The following is a 27,052-nucleotide window of genomic DNA, read 5'->3' on the forward strand; positions in this document are numbered from 1 at the left end:
GAAGTATAAAACCGTCACCAAATCGTTAAAGGTGAGTGGAATGATTATATGCATATGTATGTAATGTATTTATTTGTATGCTATGGTATGAACCAAAGAGCCGATAGTGCCATAGTATGTGCGAGCGTGCTATGATGTGAACCAAAGAGCCGGTAGCGTCATAGTACGTGTGTTATAGTGTGAACCAAAGAGCCGGTAGCGCTACAGCACGATTTGTTAGGGTGTAAACCAAAGAGCCGGTAGCACCTTAGCGTTGTTAGAGTGTGAACCAAAGAGCCAGTAGCACTCTAGTGTGAGTATGACTCGAGTTGTGATGTGAACCAAAGAGCCGGTTGCATCATGACAAATATGTATGGTGTAAACCAAAGAGCCGGTAGCATCATGACCAATGCGTATGGTGTGAACCAAAGAGCCGGTAGCACCATGACGCGAGAATGGTTAACCATGGTTGTGTATTTTGTTTTGTAGCATATTATATTATGTCTATTATATGTTATTGATTACGCTAGTAGCGGTTTGTTGGAGATTATTAGCTTTGTACTTGAGATGGTATGCTAATTGTATTGCTAGCGTGTATGCGGTATATATGTAAGTGATTGCAAGTAGGTATGTTACATATATATGGGTATAATTATTGCATTCACTAAGCTTTGCTTACCTTCTCGTTGTTTATCTTTTTTATAGGCTCTGGCGTTGACAAGGGTAAGGGCCTTCGATTGGATTAGAGATCCCCCTTGTTGTTTAGGGGACGCTTTTGGGATGTGATAGCTTTTGGAGTTTGATCGAGATTTGGGTAGTTTAACCCCAAACACCATGCTCATAGTGTCGTTTGGAATTTAAACTAGTGTGGTCGAAACTCGAACTTTTGTATGAAACTCGTAAAACGGCCGATGTGGGCCACGTTTTGTAAAACTCATTTTATGTTTGAATCGTATTAGTTTTCCATATTCGAACATGTTGTGAAAAGCGTTTCGTCTAATTATTTCGGGAAGTGGGAGATCTTTAATTAAAATTTGATGATTTTGGACAGAAGCTGTTGGGGGCCTGTACGCGCCGCGCACCCCAAGGGGTGCGCGTGGCGCACTCTACTGTAAAAAAAACAAATTTCTTTTGCTTCGCGTATTCGGTTGGTTATTGGTTTGGGTTGTTACAGCTAATTTCCTATGGATATATGGTGCTCCCCTAATACGAGCTGTTCTTTTCACAAATGGTCTAGAAGGACCCGATGGCTTAGATGTTCCTAGGCTATAGCTAAAACTTAACAAATACGGGTGTTGACGGTATTTTCCATCGGGACATTTCATGTTAAGATAGAGGTCATCGGGGTTGGACTCGGGTTTTTATATTTTTATGCCTTTTTCCCTTATTATTTTCTTTTGCCTTTTCAAATTGTGTCGGGGTAATTTCTATAACATCATCGGAATCCTCATCGGGATCCGATTCATCAGAAAATTGGTAATTTTCCCAATATTTTGCTTCCTCGGCGGAAACACCATTGACCATTTTTAACTTTGGTCCATTGGTTGAGGATTTTCTTTTATTTAACCTTTTTTCTGTAGTTATTAATATGTCTTCCTCCGAAACCTCTTCTTCTTCCGGTTCCTCTTCTTCCGGTTCCTCCTCTTCCGGTTCCTCTTCTTCCGGTTCCTCCTCTTCCGGTTCCTCCTCTTCCGGTTCTTCCTCGGGAATTTGTGAATCTTTCCAAAATATATTCGACTCTTCATTATTAATAGGTGAGTCGATGGGATTTGTACTAGAGGTAGACATCTATCACACAATATCAAATATGTTAAGAGATTAATATATCACATAATATTTACATGTTAATAATATATAGTTTCCAACAAAAAGTGTTAAGCAATCGTTTTTAAAGAAAACACGGTCGAAGTCCAGACTCACTAATGCTTCCTAACAAACTCGGTAAGACACACTAATACAATTTTCTGGTTCTCTAAGACCAACGCTCGGATACCAACTGAAATGTCCCATTCATATTGATTATAAACGTTCCATATTAATTGATTTCGTTTCGAGGTTTGACCTCTATATGAGACGTTTTTCAAAGACTGCATTCGATTTTAAAACAAACCATAACCTTTATTTTATCGATAAAGGTTTAAAATATTACGACGATTATCAAATAATGATAATCTAAAATATAACGTTTTCACACGATTATTACATAATGGTTTACAATAATAATACACAACAATATATGTCTTCGAATGCAGTTTTTAAACAATATTATACAAACATGGACTCCAAATCTTGTCCTTAATTTAGTATGCAACAGCGGAAGCTCTTAATAATCACCTGAGAATAAACATGCTTTAAATGTCAACAAAAATGTTGGTGAGTTATAGGTTTAAATCTATATATCAAATTGTAATAATAGACCACAAGATTTCATATTTCAATAACATGCAATCTGCATAAAAATCATTCATATGTTTGAACACCTGGTAACCGACATTAACAAAATGCGTCTAGAATATCCCAATAAATAATATCGAAGTACTAAAGCAGTTCAAATTCTCTGACTGGGGCGTGTCAAAGCCAATAGATCTATCTTTAGGATTCACGTCAACTGGTGGCAATTATAATAAACACCAATTCTTAGGTTACCAAGTTCAACAAGGGCGATATCCGGTATAACGATTCAACATAGAATGTGGTTTCAATTACTTGTGTCTATTTTGTAAATCATTTTCAAATCTGCATGTATTCTCATCCCGAAAATATTATATATTAAAAATGGGACTATAACTCACTTTCACAGATTTTTCCTTCGTTGGGAAAATAAGACTTGGCCACGGGTCGATTCACGAACCTATAACAAATATGTACATATATATCAAAGTATGATTGAAATATATTCACAATATTTTTTATTACGTTTTTATGATTTAAGTTTGTTAAGTTAGCAGTCCTCATTAGTAACCTACAACTAGTTGTCCACAGTTAGATGTACAGAAATAAATCAATATATATTATCTTGAATCAATCCACGACCCAGTGTATACAAGTCTCAGGCTAGATCACAACTCAAAGTATATATATTATTTTGGAATCAACCTCAACCCTGTATAGCTAACTCAAGCATTACTGCATATAGAGTGTCTATGGTTGTTCCGAAATATATATATAGATGGGTCGAAATGATATGTCAAAAAATTGTATACGTGTCTATGGTATCCCAAGATTACATAATATGTATATTACAATATAAATTAGTTAGGATATGTTTAGTCTAGATTTGTTACAAAATTTTCGTAGCTAAAACTAGCAATTTTATCCAATTTGGTTTTACCAATCATTTCTTCGTTTCAAATCCATTTTGAGTGATTCAAGTTGCTATGGTTTCATAATGAACTGAAATTTATGAAACTAAACAGAAAAAGTAAAAGTTTATAGTCAGAAATACAGGTTACAAGTTATTTTTTAAAGAGGTAGTCATTTCCGTCGAAAAAACGACATCTTGATGACCATTTTGAAAAACATACCTCCACTTTGAGTTTAACCATGATTTTTAGATATAGTTTCATGTTTATAAGAAAAATCATTTTCCCAGAAGAACAACTTTTAAATCAAATTTTATCATAATTTTTAATTATCAAACCCAAAACAGCCCGCGGTGTTACTACAACGGCGTATGTCCGGTTTTACGGTGTTTTTCGTGTTTTCAGGTTTTAAATCATTAAGTTACCATATCATATAGATATAGAACATGTGTTTAGTTGATTTTAAAAGTCAAGTTAGAAGGATTAACTTTGTTTGCGAACAAGTTTAGAATTAACTAAAATATGTTCTAATGATTACAAGTTTAAATCTTCGAATAAGATAGTTATATATATATATATATATATATATATATATATATATATATATATATATATATATATATATATATATATATATATATATATATATATATATATATGAATTGAATGATGTTATGAACATCATTACTACCTCAAGTTTAGTAGGTAAACCTACTGGAAGAAACAAAAATTGATCTAGCTTCAAAGGATTCTTGGATGGCTTGAAAGTTCTTGAAGTAGAATCATGACACGAAAACAAGGTCAAGTAAGATTTCCACTCGAAATAAGATAGTTATAGTTATAGAAATTTAATCAAAGTTTGAATATGAGTATTACCTTGTATTAGAAAGATATATTACTGTAAATAAGAAAGATTTCTTGAGCTTAGATGATTACTTGGAATGGATTAGAAAGCTTGGAAGTAGACTTGTAAACTTGAAAGTATTCTTAATTTTATGAAACTAGAACTTATAGAATTTATGAAGAACACTTAGAACTTGAAGATAGAACTTGAGAGAGATCAATTATATGAAGAAAATTGAAGAATGAAAGTGTTTGTAGGTGTTTTTGGTCGTTGGTATATGGATTAGATATAAAGGATGTGTAAGTTTGTTTTCATGTAAATAATTCATGAATGATTTATAATATTTTTTGTAATTTTGTGAGATATTTCATGCTAGTTGCCAAATGATGGTTCCCACATGTTTAATGACTCACATGGGCTGCTAAGGATCTGATCATTGAAGTGTATATACCAATAGTATATACATCTAGAAGCTGTGTATTGTACGAGTACGAATACGGGTGCATACGAGTAGAATTGTTGATGAAAATGAATGAGGATGTAATTGTAAGCATTTTTGTTAAGTAGAAGTACTTTGATATGTGTCTTGAAGTCTTTCAAAAGTGTACAAATACATCTTAATACACTACATGTATATACATTTTAACTGAGTCGTTAAGTCATCGTTAGTCGTTACATGTAAGTGTTGTTTTGAAACCTTTAAGTTAAAGATCTCATTTGATGTTGTTAACCCATTGTTTATTATATCTAATGAGATGTTAAATTATTACATTATCATGATATTATGATGTATGAATATATCTTAATATGATATATATACATTAAAATGTCGTTACAACGATAATCGTTACATATATGTCTCGTTTCGAAATCCTTAAGTTAGTAGTCTTGTTTTTACATATGTAGTTCATTATTAACACACTTAATGATATACATAATTATCATTTTATCATGTTAAACATAGTGTATCTATATCTTAATATGATTCATATGTATTTAGTAAGATGTTGTTATAACGATAATCGTTATATATATCGTTTCGAGTTTCTTAATTCAACAATCTCATTTTTATGTATATCACTCATTGTTAATACACTTAGTAAGATACTTACTTATCATAATATCATGTGAACTATATATATATATATATATATATATATATATATATATATATATATATATATATATATATATATATATATATATATATATATATATATCATCATATAATTTTTACAAGTTTTAACGTTCGTGAATCGCCGGTCAACTTGGGTGGTCAATTGTCTACATGAAACTCATTTCAAATAATCAAGTCTTAACAAGTTTGATTGCTTAACATGTTGGAAACATTTAATCATATAAATATAGTTTTCATTTAATATATAATCATGGAAAAGTTCGAGTCACTACATAGAGGCAGTAAGACGTGTCTAGACTTTAAGGATAATAAGCAGGTAATTTCCTTAGGATGATAAGCAGATGATTTCTGACTAGAAATGATAAGCAAAACTTTTGACATGCAAACACGGTCGAAGTCCAGACTCATTAATGCATCCTAACAACTACTAGTTAGACACAATAATGTAAGACCTGGTTCGCTAAGACCACCGCTCTGATACCACCTATAACGACCCGTCCTAATCCATCTGGACAAATACAATACATTTGGTTACATCGCGAGATACTTGACCTCTATATGATATATTTTACAAACATTGCATTCGTTTTTAAAGACAAACTTTCATTACATCGAAAGTTGATGGCATGCATACCATTTCATAATATATCCAACTATAATTGACTTAGTAATATTCTTGATGAACTCAACGACTCGAATGCAACGTCTTTTGAAGTATGTCATGAATGACTCCAAGTATTATCTCTAAAATGAGCAAATGCACAGCGAAAGATTTCTTTCATACCTGAGAATAAACATGCTTTAAAGTGTCAACTAAAAGGTTGGTGAGTTCATAGGTTTATCGTAATCAATCATTTCCATAATTTTAATAGACTACAAGATTTCATTTAATCAATAATCATACACTGGCAAGTGTTTAAAAATTCATTCATATGGATTGAACACCTGGTAACTGACATTAACAAAATGCATCTAGAATATCCCCGAACATATAAACATCGAAGTACTAAAGCAGTTCAAATTCTCTGACTAGGGCTTGTCAAGGCCCATAGATCTATCTTTAGGATTCGCGTTAATTGGTGGCAATTATAATAAACCCCAATTCTTAGGCTACCAAGTTCAACAAGGGCGATATCCGGTATAACGATTCAACCATAGAATGTAGTTTCGATTACTTGTGTCTATTTCGTAAAGCATTTATAAAAGCGCATGTATTCTCAGTCCCAAAAATATATATATTGCAAAAGCATTTAAAAAGGAGCAAATGAAACTCACGATACTGTATTTTGTAGTAAAAATACATATGACGTCATTGAACAACTGTAGGGTTGGCCTCGGATTCACGAACCTATATCATGTATATATATATTAACACATATACTTGTAATCAAACAACTAAATTTTAAGTTATATTAATTATTAATTTGAATATTTATTTTTATATATGATATACTACAATTTATTAATGTTTTCATACATAACTATATTAATATCTTATAATATATATAATCATAGAAATGTTTATTTGTTATGAAAATAATAATAATAATAATGATAATTTTAATGATAATACTAATAATAATATAAATAATAATAATAATAATAGTAATGATAATAACTATAATAACTATAATAATAATTTTACTAATAATCATAATAATAATGATATTAATACTAATAATACTTATTTTAGTATTAATAAGGATATTAATGATAATAATAATACTACTTATAATACTTAATGCTAATACTTATTAATGATAATAATATCAATCGTATAACAACAATAATTAATAATACTAGGAACAATAACAATAATAATAATAATAATAATAATAATAATAATAATAATAATAATAATAATAATAATAATAATAATAATAATAATAATAATAATAATAATAATAATAATAGTAATACTAATTAAAGGGAGTAGGCTACCTTCAAGCTTTTTCATAAAAAAAAAGAAATGCCTCATACAGAACTCGAGACCTCTCGCTCACCAACAAACACACCCCAACCATTCAACCAATTTGGTATTTCATAAATAATACCAAACACAAATATATATGACCCGTTTTTGTTTCATTTCGGCCCAACAAGAAATCAAAATAAATTTCGACCCAATGATAACGTTACACGGACCAAGTTTTGTAACCTGATCACGGCCCAACAGGAAGTGAACTCTTCTACCCAGCAAATAATTAGTCACGGCCCAAATAATTAAATCAAGTCCAATATCGTGTTTGAAAATAAGAAGCTCGATGAATCATTGGTGTGGGGTTTCGTCTGGGAGTAGGAACAACAAACGCATTATCCTTACATCATCATGATATGATTTATGTAATTATTAATATAATTAAACATCATCAATCATCTATATCATTATCTCACTCGTCAAAATGTATATCATCATAGCATCATTACCATCGTTCGTTATCACAGTATTCATTACCATCGTCATCAACATTAAACAACCCTAGGGTTTTTGAAGGCTGCCATTCATCATCGTTTATAGTTGTAAGTTCTTGAATAATATAGATAGTAACGAAAGTGTTGATTAGTGATTGTTTGCATCATTAACAGAAACGAGGAATAAGATAGCTTTTCAGATGGTTGTTCGGTTTGGTTTGGGGGTGGAATTAGTTCGTTCTAGTCGTAGCAGTAATCAACATGGATTTGATGGTGGGGTTGATCGACCAAATCCATCAGAAGCTGTGATCGACAATAGAAGCTGTGATATCATCGGGCAATAGTAAACAATTAACTACGGTTTTCATGGTTGTAGTCTGGATGATGTTCGATCTACAAAACAGAAGGCAAGTAACATGGTTCACTAATGGCGTGATTGGGTCTGTTTGATCGGAAGGGTAAAATAAGTAATTGTGTTGTGTTGTTATTCGAATAACAGGAACATAATGGAAGCAATTGTTATCGAGCAGCAGTAGTTAATCGGTGATGGTTGTTTTATGGGAGGTGATCGATGGTGTTTCTAGAACAGTAATTGTAGCAAGATCATAACAACAAAAGAGAAATAGTTTAATTGTTGTTTCGAGCTATTCAAACAAAAAATATACGACAGGTTACAGCAGTTTCAAGTTCATGATGTTGTTTGGGTTAACAATCCCAAAGGTGAAGGTGACGTTTTCTTCGAACAACAATATAGTAATTAACAAAAACAGTTGTAGGTTGTTTGATTTGAGCTGGGTTCACGAAGGAATAAGAAACAGGAGAGATAAACAGCCTTTCAAAAGTAGTAGTAGTGATGTTCGTTATTCATCTTCGAATATGGTGATGGTGGTGGGTTTTAGGAGGTGATCAAAGTAATAGAAAAACATATACATTAGGAACTTACATGGTGTTGGTTTAGTTATGGCCTTCGATTGTAGTAGCCAAAGTAAACCGAACAGTAGCAAATGATGGATGTTCAAGTTAAATACAAAAGATCGAAGGGTAATAGTATTTCAAGTATAGCAGTAACCATAAGGGTTTTGTGGTCTTTGTTTATCAAACAAGAGGCGATTTAAAGGTGGTTGATTGGTGTTGGATGTGGTGACGATGTATAATGGGTTGGGGTGATGGTAAATGGTAGCGGTTCACGATTGAAGAGTGGTCGATGTTGGGAGTTGTGGCATGGTGTCTTGCAACAAAATAAATAAAGGAGGAAGAAGATGGTGTGTGTTTGAACTGGGTTTTGGTTACGACAACAATGGTGGTGGCGATTTTTGAGGGTGAAGAGATGGTGGTGAAGACGAAGTGGAGGTGGTGGGTTTTACAGTTGAGGTGGAGTGATGGTGAGGTGTAGGATGGTGGTAAACAGTGGTTCACGGTGGAAGAGATTAACCGGAGATGGAGAGTGTTGAGATTGAACAAAGTAGAAGGAGAAGGTGATTTGTTGGATGGTTCAATCATGTATATGCAATAATATATGATATGTATATGTAATATTCTTGGTGCAATAAAATCAAAAGTAACACAGTAATCAAATTTTAAAACAAAATATCTCATATTACATAAGTAAAGCCATCAACACTTTGTCCATTTCTAGTCGACATCCAACTATAGCGTGTCCATTTCTAAACAGTTAAAATATAAAAGTATTCCTAAAAATCTCAAATTTTTAAATTAAGTCCATTTATTTATTCTGGTCATTACCTGTTTGAAACCTGATCCAAGATGTTTGTTAATTATTTATTTTCTATTCCCAATAATATGTACGGAGTACTAAAATTTAAACTAAAAAGGTAAAAATATTTTCATCAAACCTAAAATCTTTGTAATCAACTTACAGTCTAACTTTTATTTTAAATCTTCATAAATTCATATTAGCTCTATATGAACATTAACGAAATGCCAACCGAGTATTACAATTGTTTACTATTTAAGCTCGAAATCATTTATTTTTAATATATTCTCTTTCGACATATAAACAATTTTAAATAGCAAGTTTAACTACAAAATAAATATATTATATATTTATAAACAAATAGATTTAATATAATTTTATATATTTACAAGTAATATTTATATACATTTATATATATTTATAATAATGGTTTTCATTACATCGCATATTATTTCATATATTTATTTCCAACAATTAAATCATATATTATTTCAAATAATAATTCAAATTATTATTATTATATATTTAAATATATATGTATCTATTTATAATTAGTTGTTCGTGAATCGTCGGGAACAGTCGAAGGTCAATTGAATATATCAAAACAGTTCAAAAATTTTGAGATACAACTATACAGACTTTGCTTATCGTGTCGAAATTATAATAAGATTAAGTTTAAATTTGGTCGGAAATTTCTGGGTCATCACATACGCGGTCTCAAGCATTGCACCCCGCTTGAGGGATTCTTAATTAATTAAGGAACTGTTTGTTTAGACACATAAAGGATTGGACCGTTAGGATAACTTGTGATGACCCGGGAATTTCCGACCAAATTTAAACTTAATCTTTGTATGATTTCGACACGATAAATAAAGTCTGTAATGAAGAGTCTCAGTATTTTTGAACTGTTTACAGGTATAACATTCGACCTTTGATTGTGGCGACGATTCACGAACTTTTGGTTGTAAATAAATATATGTATATATATATGTGTATATGTATATGTATATATACAAACAAAAGTATATATATATAATAAATGAAATTAATAAGACACATTATAAATCATTTGAATTGAAAATATAAAGTACTATACAAAATAACTAAAATAGTTATTAGAACAAAACTGTATATAGATATATAAAATATAATTATTGATTAGTCATGTACGTTAATGTATAAAATAAATATTACATAGTTAACAAAATGTAAGATTAATATAATGTAATTACAAGTTTAAATATAATTGATATAGTAATATTTTCATCAATGTTAATATAACTAGTATTATTATTATTATTATTATAAATATCATTAATAATATTATTATTGTCGATTTCACTAAAAATAATTATGATTTATTATTACTCTCATCATTATTATTATACTTATTGTTTTTAGGTATTATTTTGATCATTTATATTATTATTATTATTAATTCTATTATTAAGTATCCTACTAAAATTTACAATAATAATGGATTTTAATAATAAATTTATATTAGTAATGTATGTTATAGAATTTAATATAATACCCCGTATATATAGGTAATACAGAGGTACACCGTATATATGTGAAAAACACTAATATACTCAGTATACAAATATAGATATAATATACTGATTAATACAATTATATATTTTATAAATACATACAAGATAATGTGTATTCTATTTCCTGTCAAAATCCTACTAGTTTAAAAATTCATTATCTGTCCTTAATGTGGTAACAAACCTGATCGAATTAACAGATAACACCAAAACTGATTATCAATCAATTTCTTCTTTTTATTTTTTTTATATATTTCTGTACCAGGTGTTTAAGTATGTCGACCAAGTTGTGATACAAAACAAACGAGGCCAGCCATAATTGATACAATACAATCTTACATTATCTATTACGAATCACAGAAATCCTTAACAACACCCATTCGATTAAATTAAAATAGAAAAACAAGATAACAAGTCATTATTCTCTGTTCTTTTACTTTTTGGTCAAATATCAATTTAAAATGAATTTACAAAATGTATTAATGCTATTACGTTAGAAATCTGTAGTTTAAACTTTATGCAAAGTTTCAAAATTCAATTTTCTCTAACGAGCTCGAATTTAAGGGTCAAACTTTCGATCAAAAAGTCAACTTATTTTGTTCATCATTAAATTCAGGCTTGTATCAATGTTTTAGTTCTAATTGATGTCACAGATAGTTTTTAATAAACATTTATCATCTTTTTCATGTTGTGAGTTATAGTTAAAACGGGTTCTAGCTCAAAAATCGATTTATTTTTTTTTTGTGTTCTTCACGAAACTGCAGTAGCAGTTATTTCTATTTTTTATTTTTTTTCTTTTTCTTTACTAAATCATGTAAACATCTATTGATAACTATTGGTGTTTTCTAAAAAGAAAATAAAATTCTATATCTAGTAATCGATTTGTCTACCCTGTTGTGTTGTCCATGGTTTGAACTGCGAATGATTTTGATGAGGAAGAGGATTACGGGTTTTAGGATAATAGGAATTAAAGTGAGTATTATTCAGAGAAAATGGAAGCAGGTGGATGGTTATGAGGGGTTCTGTGTATGCAAGAGGTCTCAGGTTCGAGCCCGGGCTGTGGTTGTTTTTTTAAAAAGCCTAATTAATGAGGTAGCCTATTTTTTTTTCCTTTCATGTATTATTATTATTATTAATATTATTATTATTATTATTATTATTATTATTATTATTATTATTATTATTATTATTATTATTATTATTATTATTATTATTATTGTTGTTGTATTTATTATTATTGTTATTATTGATTGAGATAATTACAATTATTATACAATTAGTATTATTATCATTATTATTAGAATTAGTAATATCATTAATTGTATAGGATTATTAATATAAGTATCACTACTAATATTATCATGGTTATCATTATTATTATTATGATCATAGTTTAAATTGAGAGTATTGCTATTATAATTATTATTATGATATCTATGGACAAACTAATGTATGTATTATCATTATTATTATGTAAACATAAAAACAATGAATAAAATTATTATTATTAAGAGAATAATGCAAATTGATATTATTTTCACTAACATTAGTATTAGTATCTTTTCTATAATTACTAGTATTATTATCATTAACAAAGGTATCATTATTAACAATATCTTTATTAATATTATCATTTTTAACAAGGTAATTATTATTATTATTATAAGTAAATCATTAATATCATTGTTATTATCATTATTTATTTTTACTAATATTAACTTAGTATATTAGAACTACTGTTTTGTTAAACAAATTAAATACATACATATATATATATATATATATATATATATATATATATATATATATATATATATATATATATATATATATATTTAACACATATAACATAACAAAACTTAATATCATTATATATATATATATATATATATATATATATATATATATATACAAAATGAACATATAAAAACATATATATATTATCAACACAAAAATGATATAACTAATACTTTTATACATATACATATATATGTGTTCAATTACAAATATGAATATTAATAAATATACAAATGTTTTAGGTTCGTGAATCCGAGGCCAACCCTGCATTGTTCAGTTGCTTAATGTCGTTATGTGTATTTTTACTACAAAATACATTAGGTGAGTTTCATTTGCTCCCTTTTTAAATGCTTTTGCAATATATATTTTTGGGATTGAGAATAAATGCGCTGCTTTTATAACTGTTTTACGAAATGGACACAAGTAATTGAAACTACATTATATGGTTGAATTATCGAAATCGAATATGCCCCTTTTTATATAGTCTGGTAATCTAAGAATTAGGGAACAGACACCCTAATTGACGCGAACTCTAAAGATAGATCTATCGGGCCCAACAAGCCCCATCCAAAGTACCGGATGCTTTAGTACTTCGAAATTAATATCATGTCCGAAGGAGGATCCTTGAATGATGGGGATATTCTTATATACATATTGTGAATGTCGGTTACCAGGTGTTCAATCCATATGAATGATATTTTGTCTCTATTCATGGGACGTTTATTTATGAGAAATGAAAATATGAAATATTGTGGTCTATTAAAATTATGAAATGATTATTTATGTTAAACTAATGAACTCATCAACCTTTTGGTTGACACTTGAAAGCATGTTTATTCTCAGGTACGAAAGAAACCTTCCGCTGTACATTTGCTCATCTTAGAGATATTAATTGGAGTCATGCATGACATATTTCAAAAGACGTTGCATTCGAGTCAATGAGTTCATCAAGAATATTATTAAGTCAATTATAGTTTAGTTATATTACGAAATGGTATGCATGTTGTCAACATTCGATGTAATGAAAGATTGTCTTTTCAAAAATGAATGCAATGTTTGTAAAATGTATCATATAGAGGTCAAGAACCTCGCGATGTAATCAACTATTGTGAATCGTTTATAATTGATATGGACTTCGTCCAGATGGATTAGGATGGGTCCTTTCAGTTGGTATCAGAGCGGTGGTCTTAGCGAACCATGTCTGCATTAGTGTGTCTAACTGATAAGTCGTTAGGATGCATTATTGAGTCTGGACTTCAACCGTGTCTGTATATCAAAAGTTTTGCTTATCATTTTGTGTCAAAAATTACCTGCTTATCATTCTTAGAGAATCACTTGTTTATCATTCTTAGTCTAGACACGTTTTACTGCATTGACTGCATGAATAGTGTATAGACAAAATTCATATCTTAGCGTATCTGCTACTTCATATCTTAGCGTATCTGTTACTGTAACTTTGCCTGACAACTTCCGTAGATTCCTCCGTAACTTATGGGATTTTAGTATTATATATGCATATGTAAATTATGTATTGCAGGGTACTAATCTACATCCTATAATCTATTTCTTATCGAAAATCCTTCATCTGATCGTACGAGATGAATCCTGCAACCAGTTCGAGTCCCACAGATTTCGATAGCTATTCCGATAGTTATTCCGACAGCTATTCTGACATAGATGTTCACCTAAGCTCCGAAAACAGCGTCATCGTCATGAATCAACCAATCAGTCATTATCAATTCATCTGATGGGTTTGTAGTTGACTTAATTAATGGAAACGCGCAGAAGGCAATCCCTTCCACCAACCGAATTCACCTCTTGACAATGAACCTGAAACGTTTACCGGCAAACCTGTTCGAGACACCATTTTCAGTCTCATTTCTAGGGTAACTCGACAACATCATATTCTATCCACAATTCTGAACCTTATTCATCCGCTCGTTCCGACCGACAATCATCCTGGAGTAATAAGTCAACGAACTTCGCGCTCGAATAATCAATTCGGAGAATATGGTGCAAAATGTACCAGCTTCAGCAACATCACCGGCACCAACAGTACAATCAATAATAGTACCAGTACCATCAACAATCCATGCTTCAATATCATCATATGTACTTTGAGCATGATCTTCGTTCTACGTATCATTTTACCTCATTTATCTTCGTTCGACATGACGAATATGTAATCTCTAAAGTTTTAGAGATTATTTATTCTAGTTCCATCCGAAAAGCAAATGAGTTTAATATCATATTAACTCATTAAATCCATGAATACATCTGAAGAAAATATATATGTATATATGTTTTCATAAAGATTGTAATTAAAACGTTTATTATACAAACTGCTAATGGTGAAAATATTTTAACGGGTAGGTAATATCCGAGGAATATTTAAATTTCACATTAAAAGGATACATTGTACGTTCTTCGAATCTGATTCAACAGTTATTTACTATCCTACATACCTTCATCGATATAAACATCTGTTCACCACAAAATAACCATTTTCATTCAAATTCATATTTGGATTTTGACATATCAGAATCCAACAAGTGGCATAATGAAGAAAAATGGACACAATAAAAATTGATTAGAAACAGACAAATTAACAATATGAAATTTTGTTAAGAATCCACGCTAACAAAATCCTAGCTAACTGTTCCTAGCTAATTGTTAATTCCGTATTACATTTTATTTATCGCAATTTAATTATCGCAATTTATTTTGTCGCAATTTAATTCTCGCAATTTTATTTATTGTTATTTAATTTCTGTTATTTACTTTACTCACTTTAGTTATGTTATTTAATTTCTATTATTTATTTTACGCACTTTAAATATCGGGACACGTATACAAGGTTTTGACATATCATATCGACGCATCAATATAAATTATTTGGAATCACAATAGACACTCTATATGCAGTAATGATCGAGTTCTCTATACAGGGTTGAGGTTGATTCTACAATAATATATATAGTTTGAGTTGTGATCGAGTCTGAGATGTATACGGGTCACGACAGGTATTAATTAATTCGAATATTATATATTAAACTATATATGAATGATTGCACTGTCAACTGTGGACTATCGACTGTGCACTAATAACATTGGACAATTAAAATGAATTAAAATATTAATTATAACATATGAAACTAAACAATTCTTCAAGTTTGCCACTTGATTTCATCTTAAACTTCATTTGTATCTTGACGATTATAATATGCGTTCAAACTTTTCATAATTCTCGAAAACACCTCAATCGAGAGGATGAACCAACCGCACTTCATCTATGAAAGAAAATATTGACGCATATAGTTATGCACCTGAAAACTCCCGGACCCTAAGTAAAAGTTTAACACGTGTCTGTGTTAACTCCTTTGGCATTGTTATTACCGAAAATAACATTGCAACTCTTTTCCAAATTAGCCAATTTTATCACAGCCTCAACAAATCAACTTCAACTTCCATTCGAATTAGCTTTATTATAACCTCGATATATAAGTTTGCCTGTCATCATCATTACCAGAGAACCGTTTATATTTCACCACATTAGCAGTAAAATTACCAGCAACTTCAATGAATTTGGACTTTCTGAAAAATCATTATATTCATTGAAACCCCATCTTGTATTCATCTATACCCTGTAACAATAATTGCCATACCAATTACCGGGAATCAGCAATCAGTATTTCGAATCTCGTAGCATTTCTACATCAATAGTTATATGTATACAAATAACAATTATCTCCTAGAATTACGATCTACAATTCTGAAATTTCGAAAAGGCACCCAGTTTACAAATCGATACTCTGAATGTTGAAAAAGCTGAATGAAGCAACAGAAACTGTAGGCAACCGTAAACGACCTTAGTCGTCTGAAGTTTGATGATAAAGAATAATATGTTGGAAAAGCTCAGAAACGTTGGAACTGGAAAACGGATTGAGCTAACCACGAAGGAGACCAAGGAAAAATACAAGTACCATACCATATACTCAAAGAATCCAGGTAATTCTGGATCTGATGAAACCTTCAACGAATATTGTGCTCCGTACTCATGTTAAAATTTTGCGGAAAATCTTCTTCATCAATCATCGAACTTAGAAATTCCAAAATATCATCATCAATATATTTGATATTTCTGAGGATATTTTCATAAATATTCTTGTCCGAAATTATATATCTCTTCGTGCTTCCTGTGTATCATTATATTGGAAACATTCAATAGAAAATTAGTACCGAAAAGCAGATTATGCGAAACTATGAAGAAAGCAATGGACAAATCACAAAAAAAATAAGTTTGACTTCAAAGAATCCAAATGATTCAATGTCTGCTAAAGTCCTTAGTGAATATCTTGCTTCTGACTCCAAACTCTTGCGGACAAATTTTCTTCACCATCATTCGATATTAGAAATTCCAAGATATCATCGTATCTTTCATTATAAATATCCTCCATATTTCTAACGATATTTTCATAACTATTCTTATCTGAATCATTAATCTATTAGTGCTATCAGTGTTACATCATATAGAAACTGTTAGTTTCTATATTCTGTAAACATTCGAACTGAAATTATGAATGTTATTGAAGTAATGTTAGGAACTGATGCATGAGTTAGTATAATATAATGACACTTGATCAACGTGATTATATTACAGTAAGTCATGCTGAGTTTCTAATGGAATGTGATGATTCACAGATCATAACATCATCATGTGTCATGTTACATAACTCTTTCATTCAAATTAACTTCTGAACATATCAAGAAAATATATTCTTGATAGTTCTATTCTCAGTGATTCAGGTAAATCGACAAATCAAATTGTGCCATTACAATTTCCTTCATAGAACATTAACAATGTTCATTCTGAAGTTTATATCTGCGAATTCTGAACCATTACAAGCGGTGTTTAATCGCAAGAAGAAGAAATGAAGGGACAAAACTCCAAAATATAAGAAAAAATATAAAGCCCAATAACAACACGGAGGTTACAAACCGTGGATATTAATATGAATAACAATATAAAGACATGGAATAATTAAGAATAGTATTACCCCAAGGTAATAGTAGGAGTAAACAGAATTCTTCTGATGGAAGATTGGAAAGAAGGATGACAGAAATGATGATTAAGAAAACATCAATGATTAGAACGGGATTAAGCATTTCACAATCTTTTGGATGTATGGACTAAGAAGAAAGTATATGAATGGTGAGAATAATGAAACGGAAGAGTTTGATTTATAATGGAAAAATCAGACAGAGTAATCGAGGCAGATCACGGTATTTAATTATAGAGATCTTAATTTCCTTATTCGCCGCAGAATCAAATCTTTTAGATTTCGAAGATTTTCTTTAAATTCCTTGAATTCCGGAATTCAACCAAGACGACGTCAAAAGTTAAGACGAACCTTATTTTCTAAATTCAACCATGACTAGTCAAAAGTTATGATGAAACATGTCTTTCTCATTTCACTATTTGGTGATAACTTCATTCGTACTCTTCGAATAATCGAATTATTTTACCTTTATTACTCAATAGTAATAAAACTCTATCTATCAGCTCATATGAGTCATGAAAATATTCTCATTGTTAGACATGACCACCTCACTCAAATTTCTGGACGAAATTTCTTTAACGGGTAGGTACTGTGATGACCCGGGAATTTCCGACCAAATTTAAACTTAATCTTTGTATGATTTCGACACGATAAGTAAAGTCTATAATGAAGAGTCTTAGTATTTTTGAACTGTTTACAGGTATAACATTCGACCTTTGATTGTGGCGACGATTCACGAACTTTTGGTTGTAAATAAATAAATGTATATATGTGTATATGTATATGTATATATACAAACAAAAGTATATATATAATAAATGAAATTAATAAGACACATTATAAATCATTTGAATTGAAAATATAAAGTACTATACAAAGTAACTAAAACAGTTATTAGAACAAAATTGTATATAGATATATAAAATATAATTATTGATTAGTCATGTACGTTAATGTATAAAATAAATATTACATAGTTAACAAAATGTAAGATTAATATAATGTAATTACAAGTTTAAATATAATTGATATAGTAATATTTTCATCAATGTTAATATAACTAGTATTATTATTATTATTATAAATATCATTAATAATATTATTATTGTCGATTTCACTAAAAATAATTATGATTTATTATTACTCTCATCATTATTATTATACTTATTGTTTTTAGGTATTATTTTGATCATTTATATTATTATTATTATTAATTCTATTATTAAGTATCCTACTAAAATTTTCAATAATAATGGATTTTAATAATAAATTTATATTAGTAATGTATGTTATAGAATTTAATATAATACCCCGTATATATAGGTAATACAGAGGTACACCGTATATATGTGAAAAACACTAATATACTCAGTATACAAATACAGATATAATATACTGATTAATACAATTATATATTTTATAAATACATACAAGATAATGTGTATTCTGTTTCCTGTCAAAATCCTACTAGTTTAAAAATTCATTATCTGTCCTTAATGTGATAACAAACCTGATCGAATTAACAGATAACACCAAAACTGATTATCAATCAATTTCTTCTTTTTATTTTTTTTATATATTTCTGTACCAGGTGTTTAAGTATGTCGACCAAGTTGTGATACAAAACAAACGAGGCCAGCCATAATTGATCAATACAATCTTACATTATCTATTACGAATCACAGAAATCCTTAACAACACCCATTCGATTAAATTAAAATAGAAAAACAAGATAACAAGTCGTTATTCTCTGTTCTTTTACTTTTTGGTCAAATATCAATTTCAAAAGAATTTACAAAATGTATTAATGCTATTACGTTAGAAATCTGTAGTTTAAACTTTATGCAAAGTTTCAAAATTCAATTTTCTCTAACGAGCTCGAATTTAAGGGTCAAACTTCCGATCAAAAAGTCAACTTATTTTGTTCATCATTAAATTCATTCTTGTATCAATGTTTTAGTTCTAATTGATGTCACAGATAGTTTTTAATAAACTTTTATCATCTTTTTCATGTTGTGAGTTATAGTTAAAACGGGTTCTAGCTCAAAAATCGATTTATTTTTTTGTGTTCTTCACGAAACTGCAGTAGCAGTTATTTCTATTTTTTATTTTTTTGATTTTTCTTTACTAAATCATGTAAACATCTATTGATAACTATTGGTGTTTTCTAAAAAGAAAATAAAATTCTATATCTAGTAATCGATTTGTCTACCCTGTTGTGTTGTCCATGGTTTGAACTGCGAATGATTTTGATGAGGAAGAGGATTACGGGTTTTAGGATAATAGGAATTAAAGTGAGTATTATTCAGAGAAAATGGAAGCAGGCGGATGGTTATGAGGGGTTGTGTGTATGCAAGAGGTCTCGGGTTCGAGCCCGGGCTATGGTTGTATTTTTTAAAAAGCCTAATTAATGAGGTAGCCTATTTTTTTTCCTTTCATGTATTATTATTATTAATATTATTATTATTATTATTATTATTATTATTGTTGTTGTATTTATTATTATTGTTATTATTGATTGAGATAATTACAATTATTATACAATTAATATTATTATCATTATTATTAGAATTAGTAATATCATTAATTGTATAGGATTATTAATATAAGTATCACTATTAATATTATCCTAGTTATCATTATTATTATTATGATCATAGTTAAAATTGAGAGTATTGCTATTATAATTATTATTATGATATCTATGGACAAACTAATGTATGTATTATCATTATTATTATGTAAACATAAAAACAATGAATAAAATTATTATTATTAAGAGAATAATGCAAATTGATATTATTTTCACTAACATTAGTATTAGTATCTTTTCTATAATTACTAGTATTATTATCATTAACAAAGGTATCATTATTAACAATATCTTTACTAATATTATCATTTTTAACAAGGTAATTATTATTATTATTATAAGTAAATCATTAATATCATTGTTATTATCATTATTTATTTTTACTAATATTAACTTAGTATATTAAAACTACTGTTTTGTTAAACAAATTAAATACATACATAAATATATATATATATATATATATATATATATATATATATATATATATATATATATATATATATATATATAACACATATAACATAACAAAACTTAATATCATTATATATATATATATATATATATATATATATATATATATATATATATATATATATATATATATATACAAAATGAACATATAAAAACATATATATATTATCAACACAAAAATGATATAACTAATACTTTTATACATATACATATATATATATATATATATATATATATATATATATATATATATATATATATATACAAAATGAACATATATATATTATCAACACCAAAATGATATAACTAATACTTTTATACATATACATATATATGTGTTCAATTACAAATATGAATATTAATAAATATACAAATGTTTTAGGTTCGTGAATCCGAGGCCAACCCTGCATTGTTCAGTTGCTTAATGTCGTTATGTGTATTTTTACTACAAAATACATTAGGTGAGTTTCATTTGCTCCCTTTTTAAATGCTTTTGCAATATATATTTTTGGGACTGAGAATACATGCGCTGCTTTTATAACTGTTTTACGAAATGGACACAAGTAATTGAAACTACATTATATGGTTGAATTATCGAAATCGAATATGCCCCTTTTTATATAGTCTGGTAATCTAAGAATTAGGGAACAGACACCCTAATTGACGCGAACTCTAAAGATAGATCTATCGGGCCCAACAAGCCCCATCCAAAGTACCGGATGCTTTAGTACTTCGAAATTAATATCATGTCCGAAGGAGGATCCCGGAATGATGGGGATATTCTTATATACATATTGTGAATGTCGGTTACCAGGTGTTCAATCCATATGAATGATATTTTGTCTCTATGCATGGGACGTTTATTTATGAGAAATGGAAATATGAAATCTTGTGGTCTATTAAAATTATGAAATGATTATTTATGTTAAACTAATGAACTCACCAACCTTTTGATTGACACTTGAAAGCATGTTTATTCTCAGGTACGAAAGAAACCTTCAGCTGTACATTTGCTCATCTTAGAGATATTAATTGGAGTCATTCATGACATATTTCAAAAGACGTTGCATTCGAGTCATTGAGTTCATCAAGAATATTATCAAGTCAATTATAGTTTAGTTATATTACAAAATGGTATGCATGTTGTCAATATTCGATGTAATGAAAGATTGTCTTTTCAAAAACGAATGCAATGTTTGTAAAATGTATCATATAGAGGTCAAGAACCTCGCGATGTAATCAACTGTTGTGAATCGTTTATAATCGATATGGACTTCGTCCGGATGGATTAGGACGGGTCCTTTCATAACTGAACGTGTTCATGGAAGTCAGCTTGACTTGGCCATGGTGTTCTTTATGGTTAAACTCTTTTTAAGGGCCTAACTATCTTTTAAAACCAATCATTAACGAAAGCATTGAAACACATCACGTCTCTCGGATATGGTAAACCATGTATTCTATTATGCTTAAGAAAGCTTAGACCATTGTGGAATGTTAATACGTCACCCAACCGAGTCGCTCAATTGGTTGAGCCGTCTGAACGTGTATGCCTGTAGTCAGACTGCACGGGCGTCGGGGGTAAGGGACATTGCTGTCTATTCAGAATCTTTAACCCTAACGCAGTACCCAGTGACATGTCTTATGACAGGGGCGTTTAGGACCAGTGTAATGAATACAAGGCCTTCTTCCTATTCATGAGCCAGCATTCCATAATCTCGGCAGAATAACTGATGAAATAATAGTATGCACTCACTTTAACCTTATCTGAATTACGAATTTTATCGCATTTACTTTATCTGTCTTATAAATTAGAAAATCCCAAAATTAAGTAACCAATACTCCTTCATAACTATCTTAGGCTTAAATATAGGTTCGATTCTACTGATATCTCAAAAACACGACTCTAGGTCATACTTCCCTTACTCACACTAAGGAGTAGTACGATTTAGGCCCTGCTAAATATAAATTTAAAACAGTACCCACCCCCTTGGTGGTTGATTCTGGCGTGTTGCGGCCTGACGACACCGCACAAATAAAACCGTCTGTTTCGGCCATATCAGTAAACCCTGTAGGCAGCTTCTATACTTAAACCCTTGAATAAGCGCGTGAGCGGCACGCAGCCACATCAGCCCACGCCAGAAGCAGTTCTATATATTTCGCATAACCAAATTAATCAGCATTTGACACGTGTTCCCGATAATTTCGGACATTCTACGCCTATAAATAGACCCCCTGTGTCACCACATTTGCGAGTTCAGTCACTTGTCAGAGAGTACACTTTCTCTCTCACAAAGTACTTTCTCACTCTAGAGCATTCACCGCTTAGCAACAGGACGCTAAACGGACCAACTCTCAGCTTGGCCCAAAGACTGATAGGACCACCCCATGATATCTTATCCGTGTTTCGGATCTGCAAGGATCCTTTCCCGAGGGCAAACATCAATCGGAAAAAATTCTCTATACGTTAGGCGGTTCTAGTCTTGTACTGGTACCTTTTAGCCGCTAGACGAAAAATAGTACCAACATATGGCGTCATCCGTTTTGAAGAATCACTCAACCTCATGAACAACATAGTCAATGTGAAACGACCCAACCTGTGATTTTACGGCCCATAAAATTTTTTCTTTCATAATACATTAATCTTATTAACATTAAGGTCCCATTTATATTTCCAAAATGCTTCCATTACAATAGTAAGTTTGGACAACTTTTAACCATTTAATACATAAGTTTAAATATCCAAACGGGCGTACACATCATAGTTTACCAAAACCCGTTTACATCGTCAAAAGATAGTTTCGACCAGACTTGTTTGATTTCCAACAAAACCGAGCATGGTGATTGGGAAAACACTACCCAATCCTAAATCGATCCAAAAGCAAGTCTTCTAAAGCAATCTACACAAGTCCACTAGTTCCCACGCTTACCCGAGCTGCCACCTTGCGAACCTATAAAAATAATATCAACGAGAGGGTAAGCTATAAAGCTTAGTGAGGATAAACATACTATATACATACATTTGCAAAAAATGAATACGTATCAACAACACAAGTAATAAACACATACCGCATCCTCGTATAACTAAGCAAAGCTATACATAACATACCACCATGTCAAATCCGCAGGATTAGCTACAACACAACGATATATATATATATATATATATATATATATATATATATATATATATATATATATATATATATATATATATATATATATATATATATATATATATAACTACCCAAGGCTCACAAGGTTAACCCATTAACCTCAAACTCATGAAGGCCAGCCGAAACCACACGCGCCCAGTGAATCCGAAACCACACTCGATTCACCACCTTCACCTTAATGACAATAAGGTTGGCCGAAAATACACGCACCCCAGTGAATTCGAAACTACACGCGATTCACTAGCCTAAGTCAACAACGATGGGAATGTCTAAAACCACACGCGACATCGTGAATCTGAAACCACACGCGATTCACTAATGAAGCCGAAACTACACACAAATCACTACCCAACTCATCTCAACAACAACAACGGGGTTGACCTACTTGTCAATGTGAATTTGTAACGCCCAAGATTCACTACCTCAGGGTGGTAACCCAATACGTACAAACATGCCACATGAACTCAAAACGCATAGAGTCCATCATCTCATACACATGTAAAGTGAACCCGAACGCACAAGGATCACTCTACCCCACCCACACCCATCCTATGCACACATACGCATATAATATATTTACACTCACCTTAGTGCCTTGATGAATGCAACCGAACAATCCGCAACACGGCAATGGAAAATACATAATATATTTATCGTATAACAAACAACACAATTAGAGTGGATTACAAACCAACCCAAATTGACACTTAGTGCAATTTTGACCTAAATGCACTTCCAAGCACAAACCGTGCCCAAACTTGTAACAGACTGAAACCCGGGCTAGTTGTAAGTTGCCTATTTTTCCCTTAGGGTTTATGCTTAGTCTTAAGTGCTTTTATTTTAATTATTTTATTAGTGTTTTATTATAATTGTGTTGTGACCAGTTTGTGACAAGGGTCCCAGAACAGGTTGGTTTATTTAATTTGGACTCCGTTAGGACCGCCTAAGGAGATACGAAAGGTTATCAGATAAGATAACTGGTAAATACCCGTGTGATATGGGGTATGGGTTTATAACCCATTTATATGTATGTTTCAGTATGTTTCTTCTCATTTCCCTAAATAAGAAAATAAGTACTCCGTACCTAAACTATACACCATCTCAAACCCTAATTGATCCAAGTTTGAAATTGGTTTGTGAAGTTTTAGAATCTGATTTCTATCATCCTTGTAAGCATTTATCCATGTTAGTATGCTTGAATTCGTGGTTTAATTCTTAAGAATTGGGTTTTGGGTGTAAAATGGGTTTTTGATAGAAATTAGCTCAATTCTAGTTGTTTGATGTTTAAAAACATCAATAGATGTTAGAAATAGGTTGTATATATGTTTAGTAGCTTCCTTGTGCTTAAAATTTGATCAAAATCGTTCAAAAATCGAGTTTTTGGGGAAAAAATCACGAAATCAGTGAATGTGTTCGAAACCAGTTGCTACAGTATTTTGCTACAGTATTTGCTACAGTACCGAATTGCTACAATGTCACTATTTGCTACAGTGTCACTATTTGCTACAGTGCTCGAGTTGCTACAGTGTCACTATTTTCTATAGTACCGAGTTGCTACATTGTCACTGTTTGCTACAGTACCGAGTTGCTACAGTGCCACTATTTGCTACAGTACCTTTTATGAAATTGAAACGGGCGTAACTTTCAAAACGTAACTCCGTTTTTGATGAATAAACTATCGTTAGAATCGTAATAAAGAATAATTTTCAATGGTGAACTTTTAAGAAACTAGATCAAAATGTTTTTGGGCCAGAAAAGGAGTTTTAGTGTGTATGTCATGTTTTGCACGCACATGTATGCCATTATTGAGTGGAGTCATGATGTAGACTCATAAAATTATGAATATATGGTGTTATGAACTAGTTAATCGTATGAAATGATTATATTATTTATTGGATATGTATATTAACTTTGTTTTTGTTGTTCTCAGGTTATAAGGACAAGGAGGAAGCTCAGAAATAATAACTGAGCAGTTGCTGGTAATTGGTGAGTGGGTCTATCTCCGGATAGAGTTTAAGTAGCATATCATGCTACTGTGGTTGACTCTTTTACCATGCATAGTGTAGAAATTGTCATGTTAGAATAATATAGTATGCCTGATGTTGTATGTGATTTATGTGTACTCTGTGTGAATGGCACCAGTCGGGCCTAGGGAGACTGGGGACTCGAGACCGTGCCTGGGAGAGGTTAGAGTCCGTATGAGGTCAACCGTGCCTAGGGGAGGTTGGGTCCATAGGCTACTGATTGTGGAGTATAGTGTGAACGATGCATCCCCTGCATCTGGATAACTATACTGTGAATTGAGTAGCAGGGACTATCGGTAGACTCAAGTCCGATCAGCTAGGAGTCGTGTGCTCGTACAAGCCGCCGATCCTCGTATTGTCTTATTGTATGCTATTTGGTAGTTAGCATGTGTTGTTGTTAGTATATAGCTTGTGTGTGACTTAAGCTATATCTGTTAGATAGATTCCATTCACTTAGCGGTGCGCTAATCCCCCACATAATTACCCCTTGCAGGTTTAGGTACTGCTAGTCGGGATGTGTGCTTATGCAGAAGACATGTTTGACAACCCTACTCTGATGTGGACTTTTGTTTAAATCATGTTTTGTAATAACGTAACACCACTGTGTAAACTTAAACTTAATTACTCGGATTAATGTAATGACGCGACTTATAGTGTGTTTGTTAATAAAGTCTTCCGCTGTGTTTAAAAAAAATGGCCGGTGTTACAAAACTAACCAATAATCACTAACACTAGTGAAAATAATCCTAATACACCAATTAAACCAAATCATAAGTGTTAAACATTTATCTTTCCCAATTTGACACATAAACCCTAATTTTGACCCATTTCAAAATTAGTCAACCAAATACACCCAAATGGGTTTCAATACTTCCATAATCACTAAACCTTTTGATTTAACCCATTTTGCAAGCCTTAAACTTGACCAAAATATCAACCAACCCAAAACCCACCAACGACACTATAAAACCGATTACTATCATCACTAAACT

The sequence above is a fragment of the Rutidosis leptorrhynchoides genome, chromosome 11, assembly GCF_046630445.1.
Source record: "Rutidosis leptorrhynchoides isolate AG116_Rl617_1_P2 chromosome 11, CSIRO_AGI_Rlap_v1, whole genome shotgun sequence".
Classification (NCBI taxonomy): domain Eukaryota; kingdom Viridiplantae; phylum Streptophyta; class Magnoliopsida; order Asterales; family Asteraceae; genus Rutidosis; species Rutidosis leptorrhynchoides.